The sequence below is a fragment of the Mesoplodon densirostris genome, chromosome 7, assembly GCF_025265405.1.
Source record: "Mesoplodon densirostris isolate mMesDen1 chromosome 7, mMesDen1 primary haplotype, whole genome shotgun sequence".
Lineage (NCBI taxonomy): Eukaryota > Metazoa > Chordata > Mammalia > Artiodactyla > Ziphiidae > Mesoplodon > Mesoplodon densirostris.
The window spans coordinates 9,040,984-9,063,469 of NC_082667.1; the positions used below are offsets into that span (position 1 = coordinate 9,040,984).

Below are 22,486 nucleotides of genomic sequence, written 5' to 3' on the forward strand. Positions count from 1 at the left end.
CTGTAGTATGAAAATGATATGCCTGTGTATAGTTTTATTTTATTTATTTATTTTTTTGGATTTATCCTGCTTGATGTTCTCTGAAATTCCTGGATCTGTGGTTTGGTATCTGACATTCATTTGGGAAAAGTCATTATCGTTTCAAATATTTCTTCTGTTCCTTTCTCTTTCTCCTTTTCCTGTTATTCCCATTATGTGTATGTTATACCTTTTGTGGTTGTCCAACGGTCCTTGGATAATTTGTTTTGTTATTTTCCATCTTTGTTCTTTTTGCTTTTTCAGTTTTGGAGGTTTCCTTGATTTCTCCTGAACCCCAGAGATTCTTTCCTCAGCTGTGTCATGTCTACTAATAAGCCTGTTCATTTACATTACAGTGTTTTTGAGCTCTAGCATTTCTTTTGCTTCTTTCTTAGGATTTCCTTCTCTCTGATTATTGCCCATCTGTTCTTTTTTTTTTTTTTGGCTGTACGCGGGCTTCTCACTGTTGTGGCCTCTCCCGTTGTGGAGCACAGGCTCTGGACGTGCAGGCTCAGCGGCCATGGGTCACGGGCCTAGCCGCTCCGCGGCATGTGGGATCTTCCCGGACCAGGGCAGGAACCCGTGTCCCCTGCATCGGCAGGTGGACTCTCAACCACTGCGCCACCAGGGAAGCCCTGCCCATCTGTTCTTGCATGCTGTCTACTTTATCCTTTAGAGCCCTTTTGGACATCATATTAGCATATTAATCATAGTTGTTTCAAATTCCTGGTCTGATCTTTCCAACATCCCTGCCAAGGTTGGTTCTGAAGCTTGCTCTGTCTCTTCAAACTGTAGTGGGGTTTTTTTCGTTTGTTTTGTTTTTGTTTTTTCCTTTTAGCATGTCTTGTCATTTTTTCTTGATAGGCAGGCATAATGTACTAGGTAAAAGGAACTGCTGTAAATCAGCCTTTAGTAATGTGGTGATAAAGTGTGGGAGGGGGGGAAGCATTCTATAGTCCCATGATTAGGTCTCACTCTTTTAGTGAGCCTGTGCCTCTGGACTGTGAACTCACATGTGTCTCTTCATTTTTTATCCCTCTAGGGTGGGACAGGATGACTAGAATTGTCTGGAGTTGGGTACTTCCCTTCCTCAAGGTCAGTTAGGTTCTGATAAAACCCCAGCAGGTTAGGCTCTGGTTCAACATTTTCTCCTGAAGGCAGACCTTGTTAAGAACAGAATATTTGGCATATTTCAGAATGGTTCCTTTTCCCCTCCCCTTGACAGAGCATGAGGGTTTTTTCTCTGATATTCACTGTGAGAACCAGGTAGAGCCCTTGGAGGTAAATCTCTCATAAGTGGATCCTCCTATGACAGGGTCTCCCTAGAGATTTTAACTCGGAGTGTCCACTCTGAGCTGCAAGCAATTCATCAACTATAATTCAGGTTTCCCTACCCAGCACTGGTGCCCATGGACGTTTCAGCTTGTGGGTTTCTGCTTGAGTAGATCTGAATCTCCGTATTTGCCTGTCTCTCCAATTTGGGGCATGGCAGTTTGCTGCCCTCACTTCTGTGACCTCACTGTCACAGGTCCCTGGCTCTCTGTGACCTTCTGTTACTTGGGACCTCACTTCTCTTACACATCGAGAAGAGTTGCTGATTTTTCAGTTTGTTCACCTTTTTATTTGCTGTTAGGACAGACTAGCAACTTCCAAGCTTCTTATGTGCTGCACCCAAAGGACCATTATCTTTTATCCAGATGACTTTAATCTTTCACCAGAGGATGTTCTACATTTGGGCTCCTGCACTAAGAAATTGATCACGTCAAGTTAGGGATTGAGCTGGATTGGGGATAAGTTCCAGTTTTATGAATACTCTATCTACCTTTGTTTCATCCTCATTTCTCAGGCATGAGCCTTCTGGGCTTTTGAATGAGAGCCTAGACATTCTCTGTCTCAGCCTGTGGGCTGTGGGAGGTTTTATTCTGTCTTTTGGAGGTTTTGAGTTTAACTCTCCCACCTCCCGCCCTACATATCTTCAAAATCTGGCCCCTTTGTTTCATGCAGGCCCCCTTTCTGTAATTGGACTTTGTCTCCTAAACACCACGCGACTGCAGAAGATTTTGCTCCCTCCACCTTTTAGGGGCCTCCAGGAGCCTCCAGCTCCTCATGACCACCAAAATCTTTGCTGGTTTCTCTTTCTCCCAGTAATGTTCCTTTGCCTGAGCTAAGCTTTTGTGTCCAGAATTGGCAAATGCCTCCAGAGAAAAATATTTGACCAGTGATCCTCAGCTTATTCAGGAATGAAGGCTCTTCTCTCTGGAATTTTAGTTCCTCTCATTCAGTCATAGCTCTCTGCTGACTTTAAAAAGACAATTCTTGCAATTTTTTGTTTTTCTTCTAACTTCTGCAGTGGGAGCATTGGTCTGCTGAAAACCTCTATATCCTGGTTGGAAACAGAAATATTTTGATCTTTTCTTAAATTCTGTATAATTTACTTTCATTATTTCTTCAAATATTTTCTCCTCTCCAACTTTTTTTCTCTTTCTGAAGTCTTATTATCTGGATATTTTTACTTCTACTTTAATACTCTGTAACTTATATTATTTCTTTTATATTTTCTAATTTTTTTTTTGAATCTTCCTTCTGGGAAAGTTATTCAATTTGGTCTTCCAGTTCACTAATATTTTCTTCAGCTGTATTCATTTTATTTATCCCATCTACCTGGACTGATCAGCACTTCTGGTTCTGAAGGGCTACTAAGAATTTATCAGACTGTTATATTCATTCATTCACGTATTCATCAAATATTCATTGAATGCCTAACTTATGCCAGGCTGGGTTCTAGGCATGGGAAATTCAATCACCAACTATACAAAGGAGGCTTACTAATTTAAACCTCTAGCTCAGATTCACACATGCAACAGCCTACTTGACATCAGAGGCATCTCAAACTCAACATGTCCAAAATTGAACCAGGGATCTTCCCCTAATCAGTATTCCCTTGGTGGCAAGTGGCAGAACTCCAAGTCAAACTGGTTTAAGCCGTAAAGCAAAATTATTGGCTTAGTTAGCTGAAAAGTCCAGGGGTAGGATGACTTCAGGCCTGGCTGATTGATATTAGAGGCTCAATGATACTGACAAGACACAGTATCTGTTTTTCCATCTCTTGCTTCTGCTTTTTTCTCTGCGGACTTACCTTGTGGGATCTTGTTTCCCCCGCCAGGGATTAAACCCAGGCCCTCGGCAGTGAAAGCATGGAGTCCTAACCATGGGACTGGCAGGGAATTCCCTCTGCTGACTTAACTTCTAGGCTTACCCTCCTCACATTAGGGTGAGATGGTCACCAGCACCAACAGGCTTACATGCTTCCAGCTCAGTGACTCCAGCAGACAGAGATTCTGTTTTCCCAATAATTCCATCATCAGCTCCAGGCTCAAGTCTTGCTGACTTTGCTTGGGTTTTATGCCTTGCTATGAGCCAATCATTGTAATCTGGAGAAGGAATCTTTGGATGAGCCAGATCTAGGTCTTAGGCTGACTCCTGCAGCTGAAGTTATGTTCTGCTAGATTTGCAACCCAGTGAAATAAAAAAGCCTCTTTCCTGAGCGCTCCATCAAATGTTTGAAGGGGGTTCTCATCTGCCTGGCTTAGGACTCATGGCCTTTTCCAAACCAATGTCTGTGTCCTATTGGTAGGCCTGGATCTGGAGTTGCCAGATTTCATAAATAAAAATATGAGACATTCAGGGCTTCCCTGGTGGCGCAGTGGTTGAGAGTCCGCCTGCCGATGCAGGAGACATGGGTTCGTGCCCTGGTCCGGGAAGATCCCACATGCCGTGGAGCGGCTGGGCCCATGAGCCATGGCCGCTGGGCCTGCGCGTCCGGAGCCTGTGCTCTGCAATGGGAGAGGCCACAACGGTGAGAGGCCCGTGTACCACAAAAAAAAAAAAAAAAAAAAAAAAAAGAGACATTCAGTTACATCTGAATTTCAGATAAATAATGAATAAAATGTGAAGATCCATATGTCCCAAGTAGGCATCCTGTACTTTATCTGGCAACATTACCTGGGTCATACACCAGTCCCACAATGCGGGGGATGAGATCAGCCACACCCAAACCACTTGATTTAAGTGTGAGAAGCACAATTCCAAAAGGAAAAATGGAGTTGCTGTTTCCAGAAAGAAGCATGGATGTGGACTGCACAAATGATAGTTGACCTTGATACTCTCTGTGCATATCCAGTTCATTGCAACCCATTAGCCCTTCCCCATCTCCTTTATCCCTGCTGAGAGATCCCCATTTGGTACAGGAAGTAGATAGCACTCCCTTGATTTTAGGAATATAGGCTCTGCCCTCAGCCTCGGGGGATAAATTATGATTACTCTAAACTACCAGTGATAATCCTTTTCTTTTTTGCCAAATGACTGGTGTTAAAGAGAAAATTATTCATGACAATTGTTGACGATGATCAGCTAGACTTTACAATGAGGGTTTGTATTAGGGGAGGGAGATCTGGATCAACTTGAACACAATAAGGAAAAGTGGGGATTTATAGCCAAGGAGCAGGGTGGGGGTCAGTGGATGGAAAATTACTAAATGGAAACCTCAGGGGTGAGGGCGGGATTGTGGCTAAACCGACCTAACAGAGTCTTGCTAAAACTGAATGATGCAGAGATGAATACAGAAGCCCAAAAGTCAGGGCATAGTTGAGAATAGAGTTCAAAGGAACCTGACTGGAGTTTGTCAAGGAAGAATCTTTGTCACTGATGCAAATCTTCCTAGCTTCCTTTGTGTCCAGGTATGGTCATGCAGCCAGTTCTGGCCCATGAGAGGCAAGGGGAAATTTGCTGGGGAGTTTCTGGAGAGGATTTTGCTTCCCAGATAAAAAGACAGAGCCCCTGAAGGGAAGGACCTTGTGCCCCTGCACCCTACTTTTTACTTGGAACGCTGGTGTAAGCACATGATATATGGAGCTATATCTGTCATGAGACAACAAACATAGGAGTAAAAAGCCATCATGCAAAAAATGACGGGGCTGAAGAATGGAAAGAGTCTGAGAAAACTCTGGAAACTCCAACCTCCGGGCTTCATCTGTAAACAATAACCAGCCTTATAGTTTAGCCTCTGCCTTCTGGTACTTGCAGCCACGTGCTCCCCAGCTCATCTGCCCCCTCCCCTGAGCCTGCTTTGCTCCCAATGTCCCACAGCTCAATAAATAGCACCATCACCATAGGCAGAACACTCTATGACATAAATCACAGCAAGATCCTTTTGGACCCACCTCCTAGAGAAATGGAAATCAAAACAAAAATAAACAAATAGGACCTAATGAAACTTCAAAGCTTTTGCACAGCAAAGGAAACCATAAACAAGACCAAAAGACAACCCTCAGAATGGGAGAAAATGTTTGCAAATGAAGCAACTGACAAAGGATTAATCTCCAAAATTTATAAGCAGCTCATGCAGCTCAATAACAAAAAAACAAACAACGCAATCCAAAAATGGGCAGAAGACCTAAATAGACATTTCTCCAAAGAAGATATACAGATTGCCAACAAACACATGAAAGAATGCTCAACATCATTAATCATTAGAGAAATGCAAATCAAAACTACAATGAGATATCATCTCACACCAGTCAGAATGGCCATCATCAAAAAATCTAGAAACAATAAATGCTGGAGAGGGTGTGGAGGAAAGGGAACACTCTTGCACTGCTGGTGGGAATGTGAATTGGTACAGCCACTATGGAGAACGGTATGGAGGTTCCTTAAAAAACTAAAAATAGAACTACCATACGACCCAGCAATCCCACTACTGGGCATATACCCTGAGAAAACCATAATTCAAAGAGAGTCATGTACCAAAATGTTCATTGCAGCTCTATTTACAATAGCCCGGAGATAGAAACAACCTAAGTGTCCATCATCGGATGAATGGATAAAGAAGATGTGGCACATATATACAATGGAATATTACTCAGCCATAAGAAGAAACGAAATTGAGCTATTTGTAATGAGGTGGATAGACCTAGAGTCTGTCATACAGAGTGAAGTAAGTCAGAAAGAGAAATTTAAGAATTTAAGAATAAACTTTTTAAGGATAAAATTTAAGAATAAAATTTTTAATTTAAGAATAAAATAATTTAAGGAATTTAAGAATTAAAAAAAATGTCATGAAGAACCTAGGGGTAAGACAAGAATAAAGACACAGACGTAGAGAATGGACTTGAGGATAAAGGGAGGGGGAAGGGTAAGATGGGGCAAAGTGAGAGAGTGGCATGGACATATATACACTACAAACGTAAAATAGATAGCTAGTGGGAAGCAGCCGCATAGCACAGGGAGATCAGCTCGGTGCTTTGTGATGACCTGGAAGGGTGGGATAGGGAGGGTGAGAGGGAGGGAGATGCAAGAGGGAAGAGATATGGGAACATATGTATATGTATAACTGATTCACTTTGTTATAAAGCAGAAAGTAACACACCATTGTAAAGCAATTATACTGCAATAAAGATGTAAAAAAATAAAATAAAATAACACCATCACCTTTCCTTTCACGCAAATCAAAACTTCAGCGTCATCACTGGAGCCTCCCTCTCCTCCCACTGTCCCTCACCCATTTCTGTTGAGCTTCCTCAGTGACTCTGGAATCTGCCTGCATTCTACATTTCCACGTCCACTGTCATATTCCTAGCAGCTCCTCTTTTTTCTCCTGGTCCAGTTCAAAGGCTTTCTATCCATCTCCCGCCTCTACTCTTTGTTCCCCTGCAATATCTTTCCACAGTTATCTTTTCAAAATATAAATCTGATAATGTCAACCTCCCTCACAATGTTTAAACACCCTTCGGTTACCTCCTCTTACTCTTAGAAAAAAGACCAAAATCCTTAACAAAGCCTTTAAAATCCTGCATGCTTGGCCCTGCCTCAAGCCATATCTCATCCATGCCACTTTCCTCTTTATATGAGTCTGTTTCCTTCCACCACAGGACCTTTGCACATGCTGGAATGCCTAGAATAATCTTCCCCACCTCCACTCCCCTGACACACTCTTGCTCTGCCTTCAGATCTTTCCTTTACCCTGGCTTTCTCAGGTGAGCCTTTTCCTGTCCACAGAGACCCTCTCCATTGCTCTCAAGACCTAGGAGATGTCCACAGGTATCTCTTCCCTGCCTACCCTGGAATCCTGCCAGGATTACCTTCTATTGCTGAGATCCTTCCCCTCTGGAACAATCCAGCTGCTTTGCTTCTGTGAACCCAGGCTTTCAGATCAACGACCTGCTAATTCTTCCACAGCAGTGAGAACAGAAGACTAATTAACATTTCAGTACATTATTTTGACATACAAATAAGAAGGTAATTACATTCTTGTGTTTTCCTGACTGGGTTTTGCAGCAGACCACCATAGGTCCTTGAAATGCCTACAGGAAACCTAAAGTATGAGGACAATTGAACCAGGAGCAGGGGGAGAAATGCATTCCAGGTGTGGTATGTGTACAGCCTCCTCCTTGAGGGGTCCTGGAGTGCTAGTAGTTAGAGATGAGGATAAGGGGTAATCTGGGCTGTGAAGGAATGGATTCTGATTCTGAGGGCAATGAGAAGCCAGAGGGCTTTAAGCAAGGGAGGTACTGCACCAGATTTGCTTTAGAAAGATCATTCTAGTGCTGTGTGGAGAATGGATTGCAGGGGACAAGACTGGGGCAGGGAGATAGAGGAGGAGGCTGATGCAGTGGTGCAGGAGAGATGATGGTGTGAAATTAATTAAGCAAGGAGGCCATTAGCCTGAGGGGGCTCTAATGCTACATCACCTATGGAAGCAAACCAAAATCTAAGCCTGCGAATATCTCAAGGTTATGAAAGCAAAACCTAAAGACAAACAACCACAAAGAGCCAACTAGGATTTAAGTTATAGCCAATCAATAATTTCCTTACTTTGCTTCCAGTTTTTCCATATAAAAGTTTTCTTCAGCTCCCATCAACAGAGCACTTCTAACCACTTTCAGTTTGGCACTGCCTTATTTGAATTGATTTTTGCTCAAATAAATTCCCTAAAAATTTAGTATGCCTCAGTTTATCTTTTAACTGTTCTGGTGTCAGAAGTGGGATCCAAAGGAGATGCCAAATGGCCCACAGGAGCAACAAGCAACCAGGCAGAGGTACCCGCTGAGCCCATTGAGCTCACTGCTTTCTTGCTACATCTGAAAGATGGGTAAGTTCCTTTCATGTCTGAGGTTTGCAGGTTTTGTGTTTGAAAAAGCTCCCTGAATTTATTCAAGCATTTCTTTCTCTGGTCTGGGTCTGGGGGCCAGCTGACTTAAAAGAAACTGGACTGTGTCCAGGGTCAGATTAGGTCTGACTTAAGCTGGACTGGGTCTGTTAGGGGAAATACTGACTGAAACTGCCAGCCCTGGCCAGGCAACATAGTAACCACTTGCATGAGTTATTTTAAACAGGAGGTCCTGGTAAGGAACACAGAACTAACAAGCTACCACCAACTGGAAGAATTCAGGAAAGGTCAAAAGGAGAGAGGAGATGCCAGTCCATTTCTCCTTCCAACCTCCCAGAATCCTTCTCACTGGAATCCATCTTGGCTGAGTGATGCACGTACCACCAGGAAGGACCCTGAGTCAGAACAATTGGCCAGAGACAACCCGGAAACTAACCCCATTCCCATAAAACCCGAGACTGCAAGCCACGTGGCAAAGCTGTCCTCCTGGATTCCCTTACCCTCCTGCTGTCCACCCGGGTACCCCTTCTCAATAAAGTCTCCTGCTTTGTCAGCACATGATTAATTTTTTTTTTTTTTGCAGTACACGGGCCTCACTGTTGTGGCCTCTCCCGTTGCGGAGCACAGGCTCTGGGTACGCAGGCTCAGCGGCCATGGCTCACAGGCCTAGCCGCTCCGCGGCATGAGGGATCTTCTCGGACCAGGGCACGAACCCGCGTCCCCTTCATCGGCAGGCGGACTCTCAACCACTGTGCCACCAGGGAAGCCCTCAATTGCCTTTTAAAGTGAGGCCCTCTGCTGAGCCTTGAATACTAAATGTAACCATCTTTTCTCATGGTCAAAGGCTGAATTAGGGCCATCATAAAAGGTTCTCCAAATCCTCAAGAGAATCCTCAAAATTTTTATGAGGAATTTAGAATTCTAATTGCAGCCTATGATATGGGCTCCCAGATCGCTGCCAGTTTATTCATATGACATTAGGACCTAGCAATACCCAAAAATAAATGACTGAAGCCCAGTGGGAAGACCCCAAGAGTGATATTAAAGACCCACATGCAAACTGCTCTGCCAGGGATGGCCCAAAAGGCTCCAGAAAAATAGCCCAAGACCTAAGTGAAAAAAAATTTTTTTAATTAATTAATTTATTTATGGCTGTGTTGGGTCTTTGCTTCTGCGCGCAGGCTTTTTCTAGTTGTGGCGACAGCAGGAGCTACTCTTTGTTGAGGTGCGCAGGCTTCTCATTGCAGTGGCGTCTCACGTTGCAGAGCATGGGCTCTAGGCATGCAGGCTCAGTAGTTGTGGCTCACAGGATCTAGAGCGCAGGCTCAGTAGTTGTGACACACAGGCTTAGTTGCTCCACGGCATGTGGGATCTTTCCGGACCAGGACTCGAACCTGTGTCCACTGCATTGGCAGGTGGATTCTTAACCACTGAGCCACCAGAGAAGTGCCTATTTGAAAGAACTGATAAGGTATTTCCTCAAAAGACTGACTGGTCTATCAGTCAATCTTGCAAACAACAAAAAAAGAATAAATCAGTCTCAGATCATAAGACAAAATTGGAAACCCTGTTTGTGAAATTCCGGGCTTTATTAAACGAAGGCTCAGAAAACACCTTCACTTCCTTATTCATTAGCAAGCTCTGGCTGAACTAAGTAGCCTAATAAAGAGACACAAGCTGTGCTGGGAAGCCACCTTTCCTGCTGAATTAATAGCCCTAGCTAAGCATTTTGAAAAAACCCTGGAGCAAGCTGAAATTCAAAAGCCAACCAATTTACGGCCCTGAAGTTACAATAGTTCCAAGGGCCAAGGGGACCTCCACGAGCACATTAAAAGCCAGAACCTAGAGATTCTTCACTCAGGAATACTGTGCCCTGAAGTGTCTGCCTTTGCTGTAAACGAGTCAGGCACTGAAAAAAGCAATGCTCCCTGCTGAACCCATCGTTTAAGAGACCTCCACCTATTAGTCTAGACTGCCTTTCCATTGGGGGACGTCAAAAAATTTGATTACTGAAATAATAAGCATTGATGGGGCTTTGAGGGATCCTTTGGTAAGTTGCTCCCCAGGATTCCTCTAAATGAGAAAAGGGAAACTAAGATAAACAGTGCAGAATACGGCACAGTATGGGGGTTTACCATTGCCACTTTATCTATATTAAAACCCACTTTCACAAAACAGCAAATCCCCTTGGAGTAAAGTATTCCCATACTGAGGGTTTCTAGCCAAAGACAAAAGGTATTTGTGTCTAAACTAAACTAGCCCAGGTGACACTAGGGCCATTTTTGGGAAACCATAGTTGCCTTCTGTGTGACGTGGCCCCAGTAAGCCTGTTAGGATGAGATTTGCATTCTAAAATAAAGAGTTACATGAAATTTAACTCGGAAGGAATTTCCTGACCCTCCTGAACCTGAGGTGTTCTGCTCTCCGCAAGCAGGAATTGATGAAATTGAGACTCTAAAGTATGAAAGCCCTTAACTCTCAGAAGTGCGTGGATGCTGGACTTCCCTGGTGGCGCAGTGGATAAGAATTCACCTGCCAGTGCAAGGAACGCGGGTTCAAGCCCTGGTCCAGGAAGATCCCACGTGCCGCAGAGCATCTAAGCCCATGTGCCACAACTACTGAACCTGCACTCCAGAGCCCGCGAACCACAACTACTGAAGCCTGCGTGCCTAGAGCCTGTGCTCCACAACAAGAGAAGCCACTGCAATGAGAAGCCTGTGCACTTCAACGAAGAGTAGGCCCCAACTCGCCACAACTAGAGAAAGCCCACGCACAGCAACAAAGACCCAACGCAGCCCAAAAAAAAAAAAAAATTGCTTTGACCATTCGGGGTCTTTTGTGTTTCCGTACAAATCGTAAAATTTTTTGTTCTAATTCTGTGAAAAATGCCATTGGTAATATGCTAGGGATTGCATTGAATCTGTAGATTGCTTTGGGTAGTATAGTCATTTTCACAATACTGATTCTTTTTTTTAAAAATATTTATTTATTTATTTATTTGGTTGCACCAGGTCTTAGTTGCAGTAGGTGGGCTCCTTAGTTGCGGCTCCAGGGCTCCTTAGTTGCAGCATGTGGGCTCCTTAGTTGCGGCAGGAGGGCTCCATAGTTGTGGCATGCAAACTCTTAGTTGCAGCATGCAAGTGGGATCTAGTTCCCTCACCAGGGATCAAACCTGGCCCCCCTGCATTGGGAGCGTGGAGTCTTATCCACTGGACCACCTGGGAAGTCCCACAGAATACTGATTCTTCCAATCCAAGAACATGGTATATCTCTCCAACTGTTTGTGTCATTTTTGATTTCTTTCATCAGTATCTTATAGTTTTCTGAGTACAGGTCTTTTGCCTCCTTAGGTAGGTTTATTCCTAGGTATTTTATTCTTTTTGTTGCAATGGTAAATGGAACTGTTTCCTTAATTTCTCTTGCTGATTTTTCATTGTTAGTGTATAGGAATGCAAGAGATTTCTGTGCATTAATCTTACATCCTCCAACTTTACCAAATTCATTGATTAGCTCTAGTAGTTTTCTGGTGGCATCTTTAGGATTCTCTATGTATAGTATCATGTCATCTGCAAGCAGTGACAGTTTTACTTCTTCTTTTCCAATTTGGATTCCTTCTATTTCTTTTTCTTCTCTAATTGCCATGGCTAGGACTTCCAAAACTATGCTGAATAATAGTGGCAAGAGCAGACATCCTTGTCTTGTTCCGATCTTAGAGGAAATGCTCTCAGTTTTTCACCATTGAGAATGATGTTTGCTGTGAGTTTGTTGTATATGGCCTTTATTATGTTGAGGTTGGTTCCCTCTATGTCCACTTTCTGCAGTTTTTTTTTTAGATCATATATAGGTGTTGAATTTTGTCAAAAGCTTTTTCTACATCTATTGAGATGATAGTATGGTTTTTATTCTTGTTTGTTAATGTGGTGTATCACATTGATTGATTTGCGTATATTGAAGAATCCTTGCATCCCTGGGATAAACCCCACTTGATCGTGGTGTATGACCCTTTTAATGTGTTGTTGGATTGTTTGCTAGTATTTTGTTGAGGATTTTTGCTTCTATGTTCATCAGTGATATTGGTCTGTAATTTTCTTTTTTTGTGATATCTTTGTCTGGTTTTGGTATCAGGGTGATGGTGGCCTCATAGAGTGAGCTTGGGAGTGTTCCTCCCTTTGTAATTTTTTGGAACAGTTTGAGAAGGATGGGTGTTAGCTCTTGTCTAAATGTTTGCTAGAATTTGCCTGTGAAGCCATCTGGTTCTGAACTTTTGTTTGTTGGAAGGTTTTTTTTTTTTTTTGGCTGCGTTGGGTCTTCATTGCTGCGCAAGGGCTTTCTCTGGTTGCAGCAAGTGGGGGCTACTCTTCTTTGTGGTTCATGGGCTTCTCATTGTGGTGGCTTCTCTTGTTGCAAAGCACAGGCTCTAGGCGCATGGGCTTTAGTAGTTGTAGCACGTGGGTTCAGTAGCTGTGGTGCATGGGCTTAGTTGCTCCACGGCATGTGGGATCTTTCTGGACCAGGGCTCAAACCTGTGTCCACTGCATTGGCAGGTGGATTCCTAACTGCTGTGCCACCAGGGAAGTCCTTGTTGGAAGACTTTTAATCACAGTTTCAATTGCGTTACTTGTGATTAGTCTGTTCATATTTTCTATTTCTTCCTGGTTCGGTCTTGGAAGGTTGTACTTTTCTAAGAATTTGTCCATTTCATATTAGGATATGACTTATACTTATACCTCATGCTGTTGAGAGTCTATTAAACTCCCATCAGACTCAACATTTTTCAGCAAGCCGACTAACATGAGATCCTTCTCCTTTCACTTTTTTTTTTTTTTTTTTTGGCCTAGCTGCGCGGCATGTGGGATTTTAGTTCCCTGACCAGGGATCAAACCCACCCCCTCTGAAGTGGAAGCGCAGAGTCTTAAGCACTGGATCGCCAGGGAAGTCCCTCCTTTCACTTTCTAACCTCCATCTTTTTTTTTTTTTTTTTCATTTTATAGTTTTATTTCATTCCCATATATGTGTGTGTGTATATATATATACATATTTTTTAACATCTTTATTGGAGTATAATTGCTTTACAATGTTGTGTTAGTTTCCACTGTACAACAAAGTGAATCAGCTGTATGTATACATATATCCCCATATCCCCTCCCTCTTGTGTCTCCCTCCCACCCTCCCTATCCCACCCCTCTATATCGTCACAAAGCATCAAGCTGTTCTCCCTGTGCTATACATCTAAGCTTCTTCTTGAGCACTGCAACTTTCTCAACACTGCTGCCCTTGCAGACAATGGTACAGATCACTGTAACTGTGTAGACATGGTGTCATGGTTATTGACCCGTTGCATTGACTTACAGGACACATCGTTAGAAAACCAAGATTTGATACTCTTTGTCGCTGGGTCCTATGCTAAGAATGCGGAAGGGAAAAATCAATCAGGATATGCTATGACAGCTCAATAGGAATTATTGGAAAGGTGAAGCCTTCCCCAATTTAACTTTGCTCAACCAGCAGAACAATAAAATATGCTCTCACTCGGAGTTGTCAGCTATTCAAAGGAAAATCAGTAAACCTTTATACAGATAGTAAATATGCGTTTGGGGTGGTCCATGACTTTGGTATATTATGGAAACAGAGAGGTTCCTCACTGCTGGTGGAAGGCTGATCAAAAATGGGCCCCAGGGCTTTGCTGGTGGTGCAGTGGTTAAGAATCCGCCTGCCGGGCTTCCCTGGTGGCGCAGTGGTTGGGAGTCTGCCTGCCGATGCAGAGGACACGGGTTCGTTCCCCGGTCCGGGAAGATCCCACATGCCGCGGAGCGGCTGGGCCCGTGAGCCATGGCCACTGAGCCTGTGCGTCCGGAGCCTGTGCTCCGCAACGGGAGAGGCCACAACAGTGAGAGGCCCACGTACCGCAAAAAAACCAAAAAAAACAAAAAAACAAAGAATCCGCCTGCCAATTCAGGGGACACAGGTTCGAGCCCTGGTCTGGGAACATCCCACATGCCACGGAGCAACTAAGCCCGTGTGCCACAACTACTGAGCCTGCGCTCTAGAGCCCGTGAGCCACAACTACTGAGCCTGTGTGCCACAATTACTGAAGCCTGCACGCCTAGAGCCCATGCTCTGCAACAAGAGAAGCCACAGCAGTAAGAAGCCCGTGCACTGCAACGAATAGTAGCCCCCGCTCGCCGCAAATAGAGAAAGCCCGTGCGCAGCAACAAAGACCCAACCCAGCCAAAAATAAATAAATAAAATAAAAATCTTAAAAAAAAAAATGGGCCCCATGTAGCACTCCCCCAGTGGTCCAGTAGTTAGGGCTCTGTGCTTCCACTGCAGGGGGTGCAGGTTCTATCCCTGGTCAGGGAATTTCCACATGCTGCTCAGGGTGGCCAAAAAAAAAAAGAAAAAAGCAAACCACGGCCCCAAGTAAATGAACAGCTCTCTGTCATTCTATTGTCTAACTGAATTGCAGTTATTAAAACTGAAGCTCATACTAGAAAGACAGAACCTGAGTATCAGGGAAATGCTCTAGCAGACTTCCATGCTAAATCAGCCATCACTAAAATTGTATCAATATGCAACTTGAATGAACTCCATAAGATTGATTCTAACCAAATTATTTATGATAATTTATATAAAAGACAAAATCAGGCATCTGAGCTGGAGCAACAATGTTGGGACCAACAAGGGTGCAAATTTCATATTAAACAATTCACTGAGGGCCAGGATAGTCGCCTGGTTCTTCCTGAATCCTTGAAAATGCCATTAGTAAAAGCTCTACATTCTGCAACTCATCATGGCACAGATAAAATGATCCAAATTATGAAGAAGTATTGGTGGAATGACTACTCCAAGGTCACAAATTTGGTTTACCACCAGTACCTGATTTGTCAAACCCATAACCCTGGAAAGACTATTAAGGTATTAGATGGAGCATTCTCACCACCTACTGGGCAGGCCGTTTGAACACTTACAGATGGATTTCATTCACTTGCCTCCCTCAGTGGGTTACTGATATGTTCTTGTAATTGTTTGTATGTTCTCAGGATTGATTGAAGCCTTCCTATGCAGAAAGGCTGATGCTGCAACTGTGGCTGAGAAACTTTTAGAAAATATATTTCCTTCCTGGTGCTTCCCCAGAGAAATCTTCAATGATAGGGGAACTCATTTCACCAGACAAAAAATTAAACAAATAAAGCACTGATGACTCAATGGCATTATCGTTGTCCTTAGTCAGCTGGTAAAGTAGAACAGACAAATGGTAACTTAAAACTAAAGCTAGCTAAATTAACAGAATCAACTGGACTGCCCTGGCCTAAAGTTCTACTATTCATTTTAATGGTGATTAGATCAACACCTATGGGAAAGGATAAAGTAATACCTTATGAAATAGTGACAGGAAAACCTGTGCCCTTGGTGATAGAACCACATCTGTCTCCTGTACTCAAATTCTGATATGATTCAATATTGTAAAGCTTTAACGTATTATGCTAAAATGTATTTCCACCAGGTAAAAGAAGCTTTTCATGACCCTCCTACAGATTGTCGAGGCTTCTACAGCTTAGAACCTGGGGAGTGGGTCTTCTTCTCAGGAAACGACACCTGAGAAAGACTGCCCTTGAACCTCGTTAGAAGGGACCATTCAGGTTCTCCTCACTGCCCAGATGGCAGCCAAACTTCAGAGACTTGAACCTTGGGTCCACATCTCCCAGTTGTAAAGGGCTCCTCCAAACTCTTGGAACTGCATACTAGCCGGAAATCTAAAGTTAAAATTGGGAGATTCCTCCCCAGAAACAAATGACATCTTGAAGTGGACAGCTCGCTCAAGATCACAGATCAAGATCTTTATCTCCAATATGAAATCTTTATCCCTTTCACCTACTTGCTCTCTGCTTTTTCTCTTCATTAATGCATGGAAAGATAACACTATAATTAGGATTTCACAAACAATAGCTACTGCAGGAAACTTAACTAACTGCTGGATTTGTCATGCTAAACCAAAATCAGTACATGAAGGGAGAGACCCTTTAGTTTACCCTACAAGTAATTTCACTGAAATCCCAAATGCCACTGTGTGCCTAAATTGTTCGGCAGCTCCCTTTTATAAAGGTAAAAATACTAAATCTACATATCCCCATTCCTTGCTTCAATTTAATCCAACCCTGGGATGGGAAAATGAGATTCACTCTCTCTCTCTCTCTCTCTCTCTATATATATATATTATAATATATATATATATATTATAATATATATATATTATAATATATTATAATATATATATATATTATAATATATATATATTATTATATATATATATATATATATATAAAAAACACTGCAGAGCAGCCAATGTAAATCAGAGCATTTATAGGCTTGCTGACAGGCCCATATATTTAGGTGGTCTTTCAGTATGTTGGGTCTTGGTAGGATGATGCTAACACTTCTGTACCAACCAATGAGCCCACAGATGCTAATACTTATGAAGGAGCCCTATGTGCACTTCCTGGCTATGGCTTTATATGTGGAAGTTTTGGTATTGGCCTCTATGCTTGAGCAACTCATTGTCTTGACAGCTGGAGGATGAAAGGGCACTGTGCCCTTTTTTTAATTTATTTTTATTTTTGGCTGCGTCAGGTCTTAGTTGCAGCATGCGGGATCTTTTGTTGGGGTGCACAGGCTTCTCTCTAGCTGTGGTGCGCGGGCTTCTCTCTAGTTGTGGCATGTGGGTTTTCTAGTTGTGGCGCATGGGCTTAGCTGCCCCGCGGCATGTGGGATCTTAGTTCCCTGACCAGGGATCAAACCTGTGTCCCCTGCATTAGAAGGAGGATTCTTTACCACTGGACCATCAGGGAAGTCCCAGGGCACTGTGCTCTTGCTGCATTTAGTGTTCCATTGTCCCTTCATAATACCTCAGAAACTCAACGTTGGCCACTCCCTTGAATTTATACTATGGAGCAAAAAGAAGTTTGTCAGCAGATGTTAACACCTCTGGATGGGCATCATTTGGATGGTCCCTACTTCCTTGGCTTGGAGTTAGTATAAACAAACATATGTTTAGAAACTTATTCTTAACTCTGGCAACCATAGCTGAGTCTACTGCTAAGGCCTTGGCTGCACAACAAAAGTACCTAGGCTCTCTAGCTAAGGTGGTTTTAGATAGTAAAATTGCTTTAGGGCTTCCCTGGTGGCGCAGTGGTTGAGAGTCCGCCTGCCGATGCAGGGGACACGGGTTCGTGCCCCGGTCTGGGAAGATCCCACATGCCGCGGAGCGGCTAGGCCCGTGAGCCATGGCCGCTGAGCCTGCGCGTCCGGAGCCTGTGCTCCGCAAGGGGAGAGGCCACAACAGTGAGAGGCCCGCCTACCGCAAAAAAAAAAAAAAAAAAAAAAGAAACAAAAAATTGCTTTAGATTATTTGTTGGCTGAACCAAGGGGTCTGTGCCATAGCTAACACCTCCTGCTGTACCTGAATTAACACCTCTGGTGTTGTAAAAACTCAAATACAAGAAATTAACAAACAAGCTACTTGGCTAAAACAGATTGGTACCACATCAGGTACATTCTTTGATTTACTTGATACCAACTGTTTTGGTTTATGGGGGCCCTGCCTGGCTAAGGAGTGTACTTCAGTCTTTTGGTATTATCCCCCAGGAGTCATCATTGCAGTCTCCCTGGTGGGCTGTGTTGCCTCAAAGATCTCAAATGCATGTTTGCAGCCATCAGCAGCAAATCAGATGGTCTCACTGTGCTTGGAGAAACAGAAACAAGATGTACAATGGGATAAACAGCAAAAGCAATTCTTCTATGGATCTGACATCATAACCTGGTAAGAGCAATTTAACTCTCATAGTGACTGAGAATGGGGCTAATACTAAACTTTTGTTCATCCTCCAGATGATCGAAAGGGAGAATTGTTAAATTAAACAAAGAGACCATTAGACTGAGGTGGCTCTAGTGCCCCCGCACCTACGTAAGCAAAAACCAAAATGTTAACCTGTAAATACCTCGAGGTTATGAAAGCAAAACCTAACAACCAATCATTAACAGCCAAATAGCGTTGAAGCTATAGTCAATCAGTAATTCCCTTACTTTGCTTCCACATTTTCTCTATAAAAGATTTTCCTCAGCTCCCATCTGCGGAGTGCTAACCACTTCCCATTTGATGATGACCAATTTGGATGGATTTTTTTTTTTTTTTTTTTGCGGTACGCGGGCCTCTCCCTGTTGTGGCCTCTCCCGTTGCGGAGCACAGGCTCCGGACGCGCAGGCTCAGCGGCCATGGCTCACAGGCCCAGCTGCTCTGCGGCATGTGGGATCTTCCCGGACCGGGGCACGAACCCGTGTTCCCTGCATCGGCAGGCGGACTCTCAACTACTGCACCACCAGGGAAGCCCTGGATGCATTCTTTCTCAAATAAATTCCTAAAATTTTAATGTGCCTCAGTATCTTTTTTTTTTAATTTTTATTCATTCATTTATTTATTTTTGGCTGCCTTGGGTCTTCGTTGCCGCGTGTGGGCTTTCTCTAGTCGCGGCGAGCGAGGGCTACTCTTCGTTGCTGTGTGTGGGCTTCTCATTGCGGGGGCTTCTCTTGTTGCAGAGCACGGGCTCTAGGTGTGTGGCTTCAGTAGTTGTGGCACGTGGGCTCAGTAGTTCTGATTCGTGGGCTCTAGAGTGCAGGCTCAGTAGTTGTGGTGCATGGGCTTAGCTGCTCCACAGCATGTGGGTTCTTACCGGACCAGGGCTCAAACCCGTGTCCCCTGCATTGGCAGGCAGATTCTTAACCGCTGCGCCACGAGGGAAGTCCGCCTCAATACCTTTTAACAACAGGCTCTGAAAGTTCGGTCAGCAGGGGAGAGACACTCAGGAGTTAGAATATAAAGGCATTTGTGTGATTGGACATGGAATGTTGGGGACCATTCACATTCCCCAACATTATAAAACCGATAGGACCCCCCAAAGGATGTAAATGTCCCAATAGTTCAGGCAGCAGCTTTTATTATCCCTGCACTGCTGCCAGCTTTGCACACTGGGCAAGTCCTTGATTATAGAGAACATGACATTTCAGGGCTGCTGTTTCATAGAACTTCCTGAAGGCCACATACAAGAAATAGTAATTGTGTATATATTGCATGAATAAGTGGGAAGATAATCAGAAAAGGGCTTGTCTTTCCCTAAGAATTGGGCAAATATAACCTAATGAAATACAATGACTGTTTTTAGTGAACAGTTAAGGGGAAGAAAGAAGGCAGAGAAACAGGAAGGAGGAGACATGCCCGAGGGGCAGTGGGCACCAAGTGGCCAAGGGGGCAGAGGTATCCACCCACCTGAAAGCCCCAGCAGCCTCCAAGCGGCTCCATCACCCCGCAACCCTTCCTCTTTTTCTCATGATAGTATTTTATTGAATAACTTAAATCCTTCTGCATCTTACTTTTATCACTTTAATACACATAGCTCTACCTCATTCTTTTTACTGCCATATAGTATTTATAGCATGAACATTCTCTGGCTTATTCAGCTCTTTTCCTACTGAAGGACAGTTAGGTAATTCCTGGGTTGTCATTACCTGACATGCAAGGAACACCCTTTATCCATATCTTCTTGTACATGTACGTTTCTCCAGTGTAGAATCGCTGGATCAGAGGGTATGTGCATTTTGCAAATAAACTTTTTAAAATTTTGGAATAAATTGAGATTTATAGAAAAGTTGCAAAGAGTACTGAGAGCTCCCATATTTCCCTCACCCAGTTTCCTCTAATGTTATCACCTTACATTATCACGGTACATTTGTCAAGACTAAGAAACCAACTTTTGCATATTACTGTGAACTAAACTCTAGACTTTATTTGGATTTCATTAGTTGTATTAGTCTTCTCAGGCTGCTATAATAGAATATCACAGACTGGGTGACTTAAACAACATAAATTTATTTTCTCACAGTTCTGAAGGCTGGAAGTTCAAGATCAAGGCGCCAACAGGGTTGTCTTATGAGGCCTCTCTCTTTGGCTTGCAGATGGTCACCTTCTCCCTGTGTCCTCACATGGCTTTTCTTCTGTGCATACCTGCATGGGGAGAGAGAGAGAGCTCTTTGGTATCTCTTCCTCTTAGAAGGACACTAGTGTTATGGAATTAGGACCCCATCCTTATGATCTCATTTAACCTAATTACCACTCTAAAGGCCGTCTCCAAATACAGTCACATTGGGGGTTGTCTTCAACATATGAATTTAGGAGGGGACACAATTCAGTCCATAACACTAGCTTTTCCACTAATGTCCTTTATCTGTTTCAGGATCCAATCCAGGATACCACATTGCCTTTAGGAGTCTGTGCATTTTTAGATTTCAATAGATTTTGTTAAATTGCGTTCCGAAGTGGCCCTAGTGGGGCTTCCCTGATGGCACAGTGGTTAAGAATCTGCTTGCCAGTGCAGGTGACGCGGGTTCGAGCCCTGGTCCGGGAAGATCCCACATGCCGTGGAGCAACTAAGCCAGTGCGCCACAGCTACTGAGCCTGCCCTCTAGAGCATGCGAGCCACAACTATTGAGCCTGCGTGCCACAACTGAAGCCCGCACGCCTAGAGCCTGTGCTCTGCAACAGAGTAGCCCCCGCTTGCCACAACTAGAGAAATCCCGCACCCGCGCGCAGCAGTGAAGACCCAGTGCAGCCAAAAATAAATAAATAAATAAATAAATTTAAAAACTAAAAACAAATTGGCCCTAGTAGTTGACACATTCCCAGCTGTGTGTCCCCCTTTCCTCATGCCCTCCCCATTCCTGATAGTTTCAAACTTTAAAATCTTTGCCAATCAATTGGGTGACTAACAATATCTTGCTGTTTAGTCAGCAGTTTCCTGAATACAAGTAAAGTTGAGCTACTTTGCTGGCCACCTGTCGTTCCTGGACTGTGAACTGCCTATTTTTAGCCTTTGACCTTTTTTTTTTTTTTTTTAAGTGTAAGATGAGTTTTTCTTATTGAATTATAAGACTCTGTAACTTTGTGAGGGGAAGGGCTATGTCTTATAGTCACTGCTGGCACATAGTAGGAGCTTTTTGTTGCAAGAATCAGAGATTAATTTAAGGAAATGAAAAAGGGGATGTATCCCAGGGGACCCAGGTATGCATGTAATGAGGCCTCTTCAGGGCTTGGAAGCAGGAAGGGCAGGCAGCACCTTTTCCCCTTTCCACAGTCTGGGTCTCCTCACTCTGTTCCGCATAGTGGGAGAGGCCTGGTCCTGATCGATGCAGCTTCAGCCACCCACCCTCAGACATCATCTAGCTGTCTGTGAAATCCCGAAAAGTGTCAGGAGAAAGGATCTGATTGGCTTTGCATGGGTCAGGGTGACACTTCCACTGGACAGTCACCTCTAGGCCCTTAAGCTGGAATGTAGGGAGGAAAGATGGCTGCTGGGGGCTCCCACTCTGGGTGGGGAGGGGTGAGCTGGGCAGAGAGCCAGAGGACAACCAGCTCCTGCAGGATTGTGACGGATAGAATAGGAGAGATGGCCCCCCAAATGTGCCTTGCCCCTGTATTACTAGTGTCTTGTTAGTAGCTGGAATGACAATATATTCTCAACATGAGTGACTAGACATCTTGTTTCTGCCATTCAGCATCCCTTCTTTTGTTAACTTCATATGGTTTTTCCTTATAGCATCCACCCTTCTCAGTCCACATGCTGACTCCTCCCGGAAAGGGCATCTGACCCCAGGTACAGGGAGGTGGCACATCCCATGTGTTTGGCCACAGTGATGGGTTGAGGGATAAACATGTGATTAAGCATGTGATCCAATTCAGGCCAATGAGAGTTAGACCTGGGATTTTGTTCACATTGCTGGAGAAAGGAAGATCTTTCTTTTCTGAGAGCCTTGAAGTGGCGAAGTAACAGGTCTGGAACTGCTAGGGGCCATCATTTGAAAGACTTGTCCGAAAGGGAACCAGGGAAGCAGGGTAAAAACAAAGAGAGAGGGACTTCCCTGGTGGTCCAGTGGTTAAGACTCTGTGCTCCCAATGCAGGGGGCCCAGGTTCAATCCCTGGTCAGGGAACTAGATCCCACATGCCACAACTAAGAACTCGCATGCCGCAATGAAGATCCTGCATGCTGCAACTAAGAACCGGTGCAGCCAAATAAATAAATAAATGTTTAAAAAAAATAAAAAAATAAAAACAGAGGGAGAGACAGAGAGACACTAAGATCATGGTGACTCTACTGAGCCTTGGGTCAAGTCACGTCTGAAGACAGCTCTTCTGTAGTTTTCAGTCCCATGAACAAATACACCCTCTCCCCACCTTAAAAAAAATACTGAACCAATTTAAG

General features: G+C 43.8%; 1 non-coding gene across 1 annotated transcript; it reads left to right on the top strand.

Moving 5' to 3' along the window:
• Nucleotides 1-22,141: 22,141 nt before the first annotated feature.
• Nucleotides 22,142-22,214, top strand: TRNAG-CCC (transfer RNA glycine (anticodon CCC)). Its single transcript has one exon. It is a non-coding gene; the product is annotated as a tRNA-Gly (tRNA).
• The last annotated feature ends 272 nt before the right edge of the window (nt 22,215-22,486 follow it).